At 45.7% G+C, this 14,793-nt stretch overlaps 1 protein-coding gene and 1 long non-coding RNA gene across 2 annotated transcripts in view; one reads left to right on the forward strand and one right to left on the reverse strand.

Annotated features, from left to right (window-relative positions):
- The window catches only part of SCD5 (stearoyl-CoA desaturase 5), a 173,996-nt gene that overhangs the window by 142,199 nt on the left and 17,004 nt on the right, over positions 1 to 14,793 (forward strand). The window lies entirely within an intron of this gene.
- The window catches only part of LOC102477161 (uncharacterized), a 7,810-nt gene continuing 5,282 nt past the window's right edge, over positions 12,266 to 14,793 (reverse strand). The window contains exon 3 of the long non-coding RNA XR_334996.1: positions 12,266 to 13,291. This is a non-coding gene — a long non-coding RNA (uncharacterized LOC102477161). The remainder of the gene's footprint in view (positions 13,292 to 14,793) is intronic.

A 14,793-nucleotide genomic window follows, 5' to 3' on the forward strand; every position in this document is an offset into this window, starting at 1 on the left:
GCGACACGACCCGCCCCCCGGGGGGGGGGGGGGCCCCGGCCAGGCCATTCCCGGCGTGCGGCTGCGCTGGGGGGGGCGTGAGCCCCCCCGGCCGCTTGGCGCGCCCCCGGAGTGGGGGGGCGCCGGCCAGGCCGTTCCCGGCGCTCGGCTCACTTTGATTTTTTTAAAGATATTTTTGTTGAACAGAAAACTCTGGTTTGGTAGTATTTTCCCAGTATTTTAAAGGTTTCAATACCTTGTTTTAGGGCTCCCATAGTTCCCGGGGATTGCTGTCATTCTTCTCACTGTCCCTCTGCATGTAACGTTTTTCATTCTCACTGTCTTCAAGGTCTTTCCTTTCTTAGGTTTTTTTTGTCACAGGGCATGTGTACTCACTGGAGAGGAGAGGAAGCGAGATACAGAGAGAGGGAAAGTGAGAAATCACCCCCTCCCCCAGGGAGAATGGCCACACTGCAGTCCCTTCTCCAGTCTTCTCAGGATTTGGGGCATGCACACACACATGTCCAGCGTGATATTCAAGCCACCAAGTCCAGGACTCAACCATGCAGTTGGCCATGTGGGATCCAGTGCCTTAACCTTCACACCACCTGCTGGTTCCAAGATATTTTCTTTATCTTCAGTTTTTAGCACTTCGTGATGTGTCTGCATTTTTTTTTTTTTACTTTTTTTTTTTTTTTTTTTTAAGGAGAGAGTCATTCTGCTTAGGATTCTTTGGGCTACTTCAATCTGTAACATCTCTTTTATCAATTTTGGAAAATTTTAGTTAGTAACCTCGATTTTTTGGCCTTATTTTCTCTCTCTCTTCTTCTTTTGACACTCTAATTATACATGTCATATTATTTGATGTTGTTTCACAGCTATTGGAAATGCTGTTCTGCTTAATTTGCTCCTTTTTATCTTTTGTTTTGTTTTGTTTTGTTTTGTTATAAGGTGTGCGTGCTTGCTAGAGAGACAGAGAGGGAAAAGGCAAGAAATCACCTCCTCCGGGCGGATGGCCAGGTCACAGTTCCTTCTCCTCCATTCTCCTCTCAGGATTTTGGGTACACACACGTGCCTGGCATGAGTTTCACACTGCTGGGGTTAAGACTTGAGTCGTGGTTGGCTGAGAGTTCAGCACCTTAGCCTCTGTGTCATCTGCTGGCCCCACTCCTTTTTATCTTTATGTTTCAGTCTCGATCATTTCCATTGGCATATCTTTTATTTTCTTTTAAGTTCGCTACATAGCAAGCATACATGTGGAAAAAAGAGAGAAAGTGAGAAAGCACCCCTGGGAGCAGGGATGGCCATCCTGCAATTCCTTCTTCTTCAGTCTCTTCTTGGGATTTTGGGCATGCACACATGCACCAGGCATGATTTTCAAGCCACCGGGTCCAGGACGTGAACTGTGAAGTCGGCCTTGTGGAATCCAGCACCTTAACCTCCATACCACCTGGCTCCTTCACCCTCTCTTCTAAAAATCATTATAACAATGCCGTGACAAACAACTTCATACATAAATCTTTGACCATAAACTCCGATTGTTTCTTTTAGCTATAAACAGAGTTGCTGGGTCAAGTAATACATAGAAGTCTCAGCTCTTCTTTTTTTTTTGGAGAGATTTTTTTTTTTTTTTTTTTGCTATAGGGCGCGTGCGCTCGCCAGACAGACAGAGAGAGACATAGAGACAGAAAGCGAGAAATCACCCCCCAGAGGGGATGGTCACGCCGCAATCCCTTCTCCTCCATTCTCCTCTCGGGATCTTGGGCACGCACGCACACGCACCCGGCATGAGTTTTAAGCCACTGTGTCCGGGACGCGAACCGCGGTCGACTACATGGGAGTCCAGCGACATAGCCATTATGCTAACTGCTGGTTCCCAAGTCTCAGCTTTTGATACCGATTATCACAATACATTTGGAAATCTTTGATTATGTGTTCATATGTCTTGGGCCATTTGCAACACTGCCTCTTAAAAAGAGATATATTGTTATTTTCTCCACTATTCTGTATCTACCCATGGGTAGGGACAAAAATACCACCTTTTCATTTCCCTCCTTTTTTGTTAAAGAGGGAGAGATCTGACACATTGGAAATCTGCCCCTTTTCTGTTCAGAACCTTACCACCTCTCTCTGGAAGAAAAGAGTGAAATGGTCACAAGGAAGTGGGTGAGCCGAGGGGGCAGCTTGTGTATTTCTTGTTCTTGCTTTCTCCAGGGTTCTGAGTGGAATAGCATTACTCCATGGGTCATAATTGTCACTTCAGTGCCAGTTTGTGACATAGGAGACTCCTTTTCGACAGAATCCAGCTAATATTAAGCTATTAAGTCACCAGGAAAGTCATAACATATTTTTCTGTGTTTTTCTATGCACCAATGTGTCATGACTTTCCCAACGACTCAATAGAGAATAGCGTAGGAAAAGGAGTTGTTTAACAAAAGGCATCTGAAGTCACATGCTTATGTGTGAAGTTAGAAATGAACTGGCTGGGGCCAGCAGGCGGTGTGATGGTTAAAAACACTGGATTCCCAATGGTTGATCATGGTTCAAGTCTCAGACCTGGAGGCTTGAAAATCATGCTGGGCATGTGTATCCATGTGCCCAAAATCCCGAGAGGAAGATGGAGGAGAAGGGATTGTGGCATGGCCATTCTCCCTAAGGGGTGATTTCTCACCCTCTCTCTCTCTCTCTGTTTCTCTCTCTGTTTTTTCCCCCCTCCAGTGAGCACATGTGCCCTATGGCAAAAACCTTAAAAAAGAAAGAAAGAAAGAAATGAACTGGCTAACGAGGGACGACAAATCCATTACTTGCTGTCCAACTAGTAGTTCTTTCCGAAAAAATGATCTGTGAGGCTAATGTCCCTGTGACCCTATTTTGCGAAAATATTAAGTGAGGCAGAGTCCCTTTTTAAAATCAAAAGAGTGTGATTTATACCTGTTTGTGAAATTTCAGCCCATGTTCTCTGCCTGATGCAAACTGCTGAGGCCGCGTATTATGGAGACCCCCCCCTAATCAGTGACAGCTGAAGTGAAAATACTGTCTTAAGGAATGAGTTTGTTGGCGGATGTTCCATTACCGCAAACGAGTATGTAGGTTCGTCACATGCAGGCTGCCGTGTCAGTGCTACCAAAGAGCTCTTCCTTCACTTCCCTTATTCTGACTCCTCTGCCTCCATCTCACCGTGCTATATCCTGTTGAATGTGTCCAAATATGATTAGGGTGAGAGAGATGAGGTTTTTGTTCCTGGCACAGTTTCCGCAGGAGCGCTGGAGAAATTAAACCCTTGCTGAACAAACGTGGGAGAACACTCAGCCATTTTCATTATGGGTACAAACAATGTCCAGAGACAAGGGAGGGCCTCCAGCCAAGAGGCCATGCTGTCAGATGCTCTGGGAAGGACAAGGTTACACCCTGGCACACTCGTGAAAATTGCTCTGAAGAGTACCGCTTGGACCCAGTCCATAGAGTGTTGGTTGGGGCAGCTGGATCCCACGTGGCCGACTCTGCAGTTCAAATCCCAGACCTAGTGGCTTCAGAAACATGCTGGTGTGTGCATGCATGCCCAGAATCCTGAAAGGAAGCAGAGATGGAGAAGATACTGCAGCGGGACCGTCTTTCATAGAAGGTGCTTTCCCACTTTCTCTTTCTCCAGCAAGGGTACATGCCATTTGGTAAATTAAAAACAAAACAAAACAAAACAAAACAAAAACAGTGCTCCCGGACACTGCATATTCCGTCTGTCCCTGGAGGTATTCGGAAGGTCAGAAGAGAGTCCAGCTGCAGAATCAGCTATATGGGATCCAGCTTCCCTTAACCAGCAGGCCACAGGGCAAGCCTATGTTTAAAGTGTTTTATATGTGTCTTACATGTTTATTGTTTGGCTTGCTTCTGAACATTCTGTAATTTCTGTTGTTACCATCAACTAGAATTGTTGAATCTTACCACTGACGGTGAAAGGGCAGTGAGCGGATGCCCCAGAGGGCTCCCAATGGAGGTCAGTGGGCAGAGGTGTGATGTGACCCAGCCTGGAAAATGTAGCGGCTACTTTCCTCTCTCCTTACTTTTCTGTTTTTTTTTTTGGAGGGGTGTTACTTAGAATTGTTTATTTAATTTTATTTATTATTATTATTATTTTGACCACAGGGAGGCAGAGAGAGAGAGGGAAGGTGAGAAAGTAACCGTCTAAGTCCAGGATTCAAATTGCAGTCAGCCATGTGGGAGTCCAGTGCCTTAACCACTATGCCACCTGCTGGCCCCACTCCTTACTCTTAAAAAAAAAAAATGCTTCCATGGGTTCATAAAATGTAAAAAAGAAAAGAAAAAGGGCGGGGGGACCAACAGATGGTGTAGTGGTTACATCACTGAACTCTCACATGGTCAACCGAGGTTTGGGTCCCAGACCCGGTGGCTTCAAATTCATGCCAGGCGTGCGGGTGTGTGTGCCCAAGATCCTGAGAGGAGAGTGGAGAGAAGGGATTGTGGCGTGGCCATCCTCCCTGGGGGTGATTTCTCACTTTCCCTCTCACTGTCTCTGTCTCTCTCTGTCTGGCAAACGCACACAACTTAATGCAAAAACCTCTAGAAAAGGAGAGACAGAAACAAAATGTAAAAAGAACAAAAAGGAGACTTTTTCCCCAGGGAAACTAACACCTCATTGCAAAGAGTGTTCAAAGAGTTGAATTCTTAGTCTGAACTACTAAAATGGAAGGATTAAAAGGGATGAATGCCCAGTGAGAGACTGAAGGACTCACTGTCAGCCCGCCCGCTGAGAAGTCCTTGTCAGAAATCGGCTTCGGGCTGGCTCCCTGTCCAGGTCACTTACATCTGCTCATGCCACCGATTTCCCTATAAAATAATAACAAATCTGTCACACAGATCAAAAGAATCGCTGTGCTGAGATAATGCGATTTGTCCCAACGTGCTCATTGACTCAAATGGAGTGTGCTCTACTTCTGCTATTTGGCTTTCTCTTATAAACCTGATCGTATCTCTCCTCCGTTTTAAAGAGAAGAAAAACAATTATTCAACTGTCCCAACTATGAAGAAATTCGGAAAAACCATATATAAATATGTATTGTTCTTGACTGGGCACACTCTGAAAGTCTGTACACACACATACACACACACACACACACACACACACACACACACAGATATGTGTATATAAATGGGCTTTCAAATTTTGCCCAACTAAACCCAAATGTTTGTAATTAGGAAAACGTCCACTCACAAGAGTCAATATTTACTCTCGTGGACAGGGAGAAACAGGCTAGATATGACCAGATTAACCAACACAGCAGGGCAAGAATGGGCTATTCAGAGTCTCAGAGTCCCAGGTGGTGTTAAGGGGATTTCTGGATCTTGAAGGGCCAGTGTTTTCAGAGAAAAAGAGGAATAGAAATTAGGAAATACCTTCTAGTGGAGGTGCTGGGGCAGAGAGAGCTTTTTAAATAGTGATGGTTTGACTTGATATGCAAATATCTTTCTTCCCTTTGTGCCCTTGCTAGTTATTACCTGCACCAACTACCAGGAAAGAAAAGGTGGTGGTGGTGGTTGGGGGGGTGTGTTAAATAATAAGTTCTGTGTCTTGAAAGTCTGGATACAAGTTGCATTCGAAGAGGGGATGATCAACTGGAGGCCTGCGGTGTTTTCTAATTGTCATAGCATCTAACGCAGCCCCGCCTCCTCTCTTATGAAAATACGAGCTGACACTGCTTTGCATATAAATAGGCAAAATATTTACTGTTAGGTAATTGCCCTAGTGTGTTCATTCAGAATCTTTTTGCTCTTGAAAATAAAAATTCTGGTGAGCTCCATATCTGTCTACATTTGGGGCCAGCAGATGGTGTAGTGGTTACGTCGCTGGACTCCCACATGGTCGATCACAGTTTGAGTCCTGGACCCTGTGGCTTAAAACTCACGCCAGGCACATGTGTGTGCATGTCCAGGATCCTGGGATGAGAGTGGAGAAGGGATTGCGGTGTGGCCATCCTCCCCGGGGGGTGATTTCTCAGTTCACCTCTCACTGTCTCTGCCTCTCCAGCAAGTGCACACACCCTAAGGCAAAAACTTCTTTAAAAAAATGTATGCACATAAACATACACCTATATCTAATCTTAGAATAAGAATAGCTTTCATTTCTTATTTTTACTATACCATTCTTTACCATATTGATGTCAGTGTATTGAACACCTGCAAAGTACCAGGCTCTGGTCTGTGTGCATTTAAAATCCATGCATGAGGGCCGGCAGGTGGCGTGGTGTTTGAGGAGCTGTACTCACACATGGCCAACCACAGTTTGAGTCCTGGACCTGGTGGCTTGCTTTCTCACTTTTCCTCTCTCTCTCTGATCAAATGAAAAATAATAATAATAAATAAAATTAGATAAATAATTATTTAAGACAATGAAAGTAAATCCATGCATGGTGGAACTGAGACTCAGAAGATGACTCAGTGACGTGTAAATGGGCAGAACTGGATATTGGAACGAATTCTTAGTCCAAAGCCCGTATAGTATATGCACTTTCTACCAATCTATGCTGTAACGCTGTTCGTGACGGAGCTGTGCTGTAAAAGTGTGCGCAAGGAATGTTATCGTCCTTCCTCCGCTTTGCTCTATTGCCCACGTTTCCCTAGGGCAAGGTTACAGCCGCTGTCTCCATGCCATGGAGTCTCTGCACTGATTGGCTCTCGGTCCTTGCCCCTGTTCTCCCTTTAGTAATGCACTTCCTCTTACACTTCAGGCTGCTTTGTGACACTTCACTTTTGCTCATGCTATTTTTTCTTTTTAAAAAAGTTATTTATGGGGGCCAGCAGGTGGCATGGTGGTTAAGGGAGTTGGACTCCCACGTGGTCGATCCCAGTTCGAGTCCTGCACCTGGTAGCTTGCTTTCTCACTTTTCCTTTCTCTCTCCCCCCCCCTCTCTCTCTCTCTCTCTCTCACACACACACACACACACACACACACACACACACACGCTGTCCCTCTCTAGTCAAATTAAAGTAAAATAAATAAAATAAAATAAAGTTAAATAAAATAATTCTTAAAAAAAGAAAGTTATTCATAAGAGGCCAGTAGGTGGTGTGGTTAAGGCAATGGACTCCCATATGGCCAACCACAGTTTGAGTGTCTGACCCAGTGGCTTGAATATCATACCAAGTTTGTGTGTGCGCGTGCGTGTGTGTGTGCCCAAAATCCTGAGAGGAGAATGGAGGAGAAGGGATTGTGGTGTGGCCATCACCCCGGGAGGCCATTTCTCACTTTCCCTCTCTATGTCTTTTTCCAGCAAGCATGTGCACCCTATGGCAAAAACTTAAAAAAAAAAAGTTAATCTTGATAGAGAGCATGTGCATGCGAGAATGAGAGAGCAAGACAGAAGGGCAGGGGCACTTCACAGGGTCTGGCCATGCTGGGATCTCCTCCTGCAGCCCTTCAGCCCATTGGATCCTGGGTATTCACATTCCTGCGTGTCTCTGTCTGACAGAGCCAAGGATTCAAACCACAGTTGCCCTGAGGGATCCAGCTTGTTAACAGTGTATTACTGCTGGGCCACACTGCCAGCCCATCGGTCTTCATTTTTTAAATTTATTTCTTCCATGAACAAGAAAGACAGACAGACAGAGAGAGAGAGCAAGAGAGTATCCACAACTTGGTCTGGACACTGCATTCCACAACCAGTGAGCCCCGGAGTCGTGACACTCGAACCTGGAACATGCCATGCCGACGGCCTTGCAAGACATCGCGTTTACTTCTGGGCCACCGTCCGGCCTCCCACCTATGCTGTTTCTTTGGCTTAAATCCTTGCTCCTCAAAGTACGGCTCTGGGACCAACAGTATCGGTATCACCAGGGAGCTTGTTAGAAATTCAGGACCTTGGGCCAGCAGGTGGCGTAGTGGTGAAGGTGCTAGATCTCACAGGGTTGACTGTCCAGTTTGAGTCCCAGACCTGATGACTCAGAAAACACGTCAGGCATATGTGTGTGTGCCCAAAATTCCAAGAAAATGGAAGAGAAGGGATCGCGGCATGGCCATCCTCCTGGAGGGTGATTTCTCACTTATTCTCCCTCTCTTTGTCTCTCGTTTGGTGAGCATACAAGCCCTATGGCAAAAACCTAACAAGAAAGAAAAGAAAAAGAAAAAAGAAATTCAGGCCCTCAGGCCTCCCTGGACATTTGCTGCCTCAGATGCACAGTGAATTTTTTTTTTTTTTTTGGTCTCTCTTTTGAGAAGCACTGACTTGGAGTATTCCCTTACTCATTCTTCAGAACTCTCCTGCAGACAATTGAAATCAGCAGCTCTCAAAATGTGGCTTAAGGACTCATGGTAGCAGAGGAGGGGTGTCCCCAAGACCCTCTCAGGGCGTCTGTGTGGCCCTCTCTTTTCCAATAGCACATCTGTGCAGGCAGATTTTCTACAGAGACTTCAATCAGAACAACGTATTGCAAAAGACTGGCTGCAAAAGCAGGTGTGAGCAGCAGCTGCTCCTCTTAAGCCAGACGCTCAAGGAGTTGCCAGCGTGTAAAACCATGACACTCTGCACACTCAGCTTTTGCTGTTGCTGTGGAAAACACACGTTATTTATGTGAACGCATAACAGGTTTATTATGTTATTTTATGAGATTGATACACTTAACAAGTATTGCTTTATGCATTGTATGTAATTTTACATTATTAGCATAAATTTAATGAATTAATAAAACATTTCTCAGTTTTAATTTCCCATATAATATCAATAACGATGACCCACATACACACAAACTCTTTGGGGTTCTCAGTAATCTTTTAAAATTGTAATTGGGGTCCTGAGACCAGAAGGTTTGAGGCTGATTGTCCTAGGGTAAGCTAAGTCCCCCCACTCAGCAGTCTGTAATATCTAGGGGCATCACTCAACTTCACATTTACCAGATTCTATTGAAATAATCCCCATGTGTAGCTCTCTCATGAGAACATAAACTCCTTAAGGACTATAGCCATCAATCTTTGTATTTTATTGAACCTAAAGAACTATCTAATACTTGGGACCAGCAGATGGTGTAATGGTTATATTGTTGGACTCCCACATAGTCGACCACGGTTTGAGTCCTGGATCCGGTACCTTAAAACTCACACCAGGCAAGTGTACATATATGCCCAAAGTCTCCAGAGGAGAATGGAGAAGAAGGGATTGTGGCATGGCCATCCCTCTGGGGGTTGATTTCTCACTTTCTGTCTCTCTATCTCTGTCTCTCCGGCAAGCACATATGCCCTGTAATAAAAATCTCTCAAAAAAAGAAAAGAAAAACCTAATACTCCCCAGAATACTCTAGGACTAGGAAGGCTGTTTATTATCCCATTTATAGAGAACCCTAGACCACCTGTAGCTGCAACTCTGCTTTGAGGGTGGGCGATGTGAGTAGGTATTGGAGTTAGCATGGAGATACCACCACCAGCACCGGTGGAGTTCCAGTCCCTTAAAATTTGTTTCAGCACTCCTGAGTTCTGTGGCCAGGACCAGGATGGAAAGGAGGTTCCCTGAGCACCTTGCCCATCCGTGCACAGTGACATCAACAGACAGTACTCTCCAGTACCTTCAAAGGGACATGACCCTCCAAGGTACAGTGAAAGGACTACGGAAACACAGATGGTGCGACTAGAGACTTATTTGGGGTATGTCTGCTCTGAATGACCTTGGCCTACTCCAGGGTGGAAGGAGAAGGAAGACCATCCATCTCCAACAGAATCTACCAATTAGACTGGATCCACCAGAGAGGGCAGTTAATCTCCTACACTTTGGAGATGTTGACAGGCTCCTGGCATGGAGGTGTAATGCAGGTGTAATCTACTGGGGCTAGCAGGTCACCCTCCAGCCAGAATCCAACTCAGTGGTCTAGCCCAGGATGGAGCAAGGCCCCAGGGAATGCCACTCCAAAGAACTTCATGGTGAGGCCAGCAGATGGCCTAGTGGTTATGTTACTGAACTGCCATGTGGTCGACTGCAGTTCAAGTCCCAAACCCGGTGACTTGAAACACACCAGGTATGTGTGCATGCCCAAGATCCCAGAAGGAGAGTGGAGGAGAAAGGATTGTGACATGGCCATCCCCTCTGGGGCGGCGCGATTTCTCACCTTTCCTCTCATGATCTCTGTCTGTCTCTCTCTGCAGCAAGCACACGCACCCTATGGCAAATAAAAAAAACTCTAAAAAAAGAACTACATGGTACTGGTAGTACCTGTATGGTATTTGGAACCAATCCAACTATTTCTAAACCACTTATTTTACTAGTGAAAATTCATGTCCTTTATCTTAATTACACACTCTTTAGGAGTGATGGAGATAAAAATAGTTGAAACCTTGTAACAGACTTCTGATCATGTGAACTGATTAGAATTTGTCAAAGGCTAACTAAGCACACCTGAAGTGTGCATTCCTGATTAGAGTTCTTCATATGCTAATGAGTTGCCCCTAGGGTGAAGAATAAACCCTCCTCTCACACTGTGTATGCTGAAGAATCTTCCAGTAAATCACACAGTATTAACAGTGTCATTAAGTTCAAATGTGCATAGTGGAATGAAAATTAAGTACAGTAGTGGCTCACCCATCTGGAACTCAGTTAATAATTTCATTTAACTGAAATAAAATCAAAGATCTGTAAATAAATTAAGAGAGCCATCATAGTAGATACAGCGTGCGAGTCTGTGCTGCAGTGACATACACATTATTGCATGGCAACCTTGAGATTCCAAAGCACACACAGAATCTACTCTACCTCCGTAGAAAGAGATCTTCAAGGAAATGTCACTGTCCTAATATTTTCGCATTTTTAGCCTTAGCCCAGAAACCCCCTCAGTTCTCACTGCAGACTCTGTGTGTGTGTATGTGTGTGTGTGTGTGTGTGTGTGTGATTTTTATTTTGGGGGGAGTTTTTGTTTTTGTTTTTGTTTACCATAGGGCGCTTGCGCTAGCTCAGCAGAGAGAGGGAAAGTGAGAAATCAACCCCTGGGGGAATGGTCATGCTGCAATCCCCTCTCCTTCGTTCTCCTCCTGGGATTTTGGGCACACACACATACGCACCCAGTGTGATTTTCAGGCTTCTGAGTCCAGGACTTGGACTGCAGTGGACCATGTGGAAGTTCAGTGCCTTAACCATTTTGCCACCTGCTGGCCCCTAGCCTGTGTGCTCTGGACTTGCATACAGATTGAATGAATGTAGCTGTCTGGTTTTCAGACCCTTTAGAGGATTAAGAGGATGAGGTAGAAGGGACTGAGAGAAGTTACTACAGGTGGGAACACTGACAAACAGGTGTATACCTGACACTCTGGGAGGGGTTCACAAATTTAGTAAGTCAGTGTAAGAACTCAATACTATTAATAACTGAGATATATAAGGACTGTGGAGACCAAGAGTTCTTCATACCTCAGTGGACCCAGAGGCAGAACACAGATGTTGGTGTTCCCCAAAGATGACTCAGTATATGAGACACGGGGGAGGCCCAGCTTCAGACTCCAGGCCTCCTCTGTCCCAGGGCTTTGGCCCTGTGTCCTGAGCAGCAATCTGTGTACTCCAGTTGGCTCTGGGTAGATTCACCAAACAGATTTTTTTTTAAGGTTTTTGCCATAGGGTGTGTGTGCTCCCTGGAAGAGTTTGCATAGAATCTCATGGTCCCAGATTAAGAAAAGGATTATATTTTCTCCGACAGTGATCAGTTTATCTCTGGGAGCAAGGGTGAAGGTGGAATGCAGTTTGGAGGGTGACAGAAAGTATAAATATAGCCACTTGGTTTAAAAGATTATTTTGCTGGGGCCAGCAGGTAGCATGGTGGTTAAGGCACTGGGATCGCACATGGTCAGTTGTGGTTCGAGTCCTAGACATGGTGGGTTGAAAATCACAGTGGACACATGTCTGTGCATGCCCCAAATCCGAGACAAGAATGGAGAAGAGATTGCAGCGTGGCCCATCCACTCTGGGGGGTGATTTCTCACTTTCCCCTCTCTCCTCTCTGTCTGTCTCCAGTAAGCACACACACACACCTATGGTAAAAACCTAAAAATAAATAAATAAATAATTTTACAAATGATTTTGCCGTAGGGTGTGCATGGTCACCAGAGAGAGACAGAGAGAGGGAAAATGAGAAATCGCCCCTCAGGGAGGATGGCCATTCCACAGTCCCTTCTCCATTCTCCTCTTGGGATTTTGGGCACCCACACACACGCCTCCCATGTCCGTGACTCAAACCGTGGTGGTCCATGTGGGATCCAGAGCCTTAACCATGACGCCACCTGCTGGCCCCTTAATTGTTCATTTTAGCCCCCCGTGCTACATACCAACACAGAAGTTGGCCCGCTGTTGGCAAAACTTACTGAGAACTGCGGACTAGTAAGTGCGGTTCCGCAGGTCAGCTGCCTGCTGGGCGCCTAGTATGTTCATCAGCACTTTGTGCCCAGGGCTGCAGACAAAGCCCTGCCCTCGAAGAGCTTGCTGCCCGCTGTGATGGAAACAGCCTTGAAAAAGCAGCAAGGCCCTTTGACTTCCTCCACGCCAGTCTTAGAAATGAGCGCGCCTGGGTATTTTCTTTAAGCACTTCATTGTTAATGAGGTAGAAATAATGCTCTTTGTGTTGAAATTCTGAAATGATCGTGTTTATTTTTCGAACCGCTGCTTAGAGAATTAATACAAGCTGTTTGTACAAAGACAGATTAAATTCAAATGGGTGGGTGCAGCTAACCTCCGCACTCAGACCTCAGAAGCAAAAAATAAAAACAAAAACAAAAAGCAAAGGCAGAGAGAGAACAAAAATGTCTTTTCCCTACTGCATTACAAGGTTCCGAAGGAGACGTTCTTGTGGAACAGTGGCTTGCTCTCCGTGCCCTCCATCCTGGAGGGGATGCCGCCAAAAGATGCAGATTATGCGTCTAGAGAGTCCATTAAAAGGTTTTCTTCTACGGGAATGCTTATCACGGACTAGCACAGGGAAGTGATGTCAAGGCTAATTGAGGGTCAGAGCTGGGTCTGGAGGAGTCGATGATGACTTTCAGAGGATACTTCTAACGCAGCAGTCACAAATGCTTTCACTTAAAGACACAGAACACAGTGAACACAAAGCCCGTCTTCACCTTAAACAATTCAAAGAGTCTGGAAGATTCAGAGAGTTCTGCAGAACTCTGAAAAGCTACCCCATAAATGGGCATCGATCTTCAGATATGCATCCAAGCACGTCTCATATTCTACTTCCCTGTGGGTGAGGCCAGGGGAAGAGAATGCCCCAGGGGAAGAGAATGCGCCATCCGTTTGTCCCAAGTCAGCTGTTAATAAGCAGCTACGTGACTTTTCCTGGTCTCCTAGAAGACGCAAAAATGGTAGAGGAAATGAATTGCTAGCGAAACATTAAACCAAACATGTTTAATCAAGATGCCGCGGACAGCCGCTGGCACCTCATTGCTACCCATGGTGGAGCTGTGCTTGCCTTCTCACCCGTTGTGGTGGTTGTTGCTTTTCTCATTTCCTCAGGCTGGCCCCCCTTGGAAGTTGGCGGGTCACTTCTTCTTCCTTCATGCCTCGGTAGGCTTCGCTCTCAAGATCTCACACACCAACAGCTCTGGACTGCTGTGCTCAGGGTTGGCAGAGCAGTGGGGACATGCCTGCAGACAGAACAGCAACTTCTTTTGCATCCAAAGAAAAAAGAGAGTATTGAGATGTATATCACACTTAGATTGGGGGGGGAAGAAGTCGTAAATCCTTTTTTCTCCATTTTTTTAGTCTCAAGGGTGTTCATAATGCTTCAATTCTCTTCATCGCGACCCAGTGTATTGAAAGGAGGCTATTCTTCAAAAGAGGTGAGGCTGGGGAACCAGCAGTTAGCGTAATGGCTATGTCGCTGGACTCCCGCATAGTCAACCGCGGTTCGCATCCCAGACCCGGTGGCTTAAAACACGCTGGACGCATGTGGGTGCGTGCCCAAGATCCCGAGTGGAGAACGGAGGAGAAGGGATTGCGGTGTGACCATCCCCCCTGGGGGTGATTTCTCGCTTTCTGTCTCTCTGTCTCTGTCTCTCTCTGTCTGTCTGGTGAGCGCACGTGCCCTATAGCGAAGCGAAAACCTCTCCAAAAAATAAAAAGGTGAGACTGGTGTGTGTAGCTGTGTTCTTTAGTGAAAGCTGACCTGGGTTGGGCTTTCTTGTGGGTGATGGCGTTTGATGGTGTGAAAATGGACTCCTTGCCCTGAAGTAAATGCCGAAAACCATCTTTTTGATTGTGGAATTAGTGTGATGAGGAACTGTGTTTGGTAGGGCTTCCAACATCTGTCACCTTTATGCTATAGAAAGCTGTTCTAGAATTACCCATAAAGTGAGTTTGAGTGCTTTAGCTTTTTGTTTTTGGCTGAAACATGTGGGTCTCTAGTTTTGAATCTGTAGAGCATAGCCACTGTGTTCCTCAGGCACTCTTGGGTTCCTACCACCCCTTTTCTCTAGCCCCAACCTCTTTCTTTTACTTCTTTCATGATCTGAGGAGTCTTGTTCTATTCCAGGGTCTGAAAGTTCATAGAAAGAGAGAGGAGGTCAGTCACATTCTGAATCAAAACCAAACTTCTTAGATGGCTATTAATCTTAAATATTGTCAAAATTTTACTTTTTTTTTTCTTTTTTGGAGAGGTTTTTGCTATAGGGCACGTGCACTCACCAGAAAGACAGAGAGACAGAAAGCGAGAAATCAACCCCCAGGGGGATGGACATGATGCAACCACTTCCCCTCCACTCTCCTCTCAGGATCTTGGGCATGCACACACATGTGCCTAGCATGAGTTTAAGCCACCGGGTCTGGGACTCGAACCATGGTCGACTAC

The sequence above is a fragment of the Tupaia chinensis genome, unplaced genomic scaffold, assembly GCF_000334495.1.
Source record: "Tupaia chinensis unplaced genomic scaffold, TupChi_1.0 Scaffold000318_1, whole genome shotgun sequence".
Taxonomy (NCBI): Eukaryota; Metazoa; Chordata; class Mammalia; order Scandentia; family Tupaiidae; genus Tupaia; species Tupaia belangeri.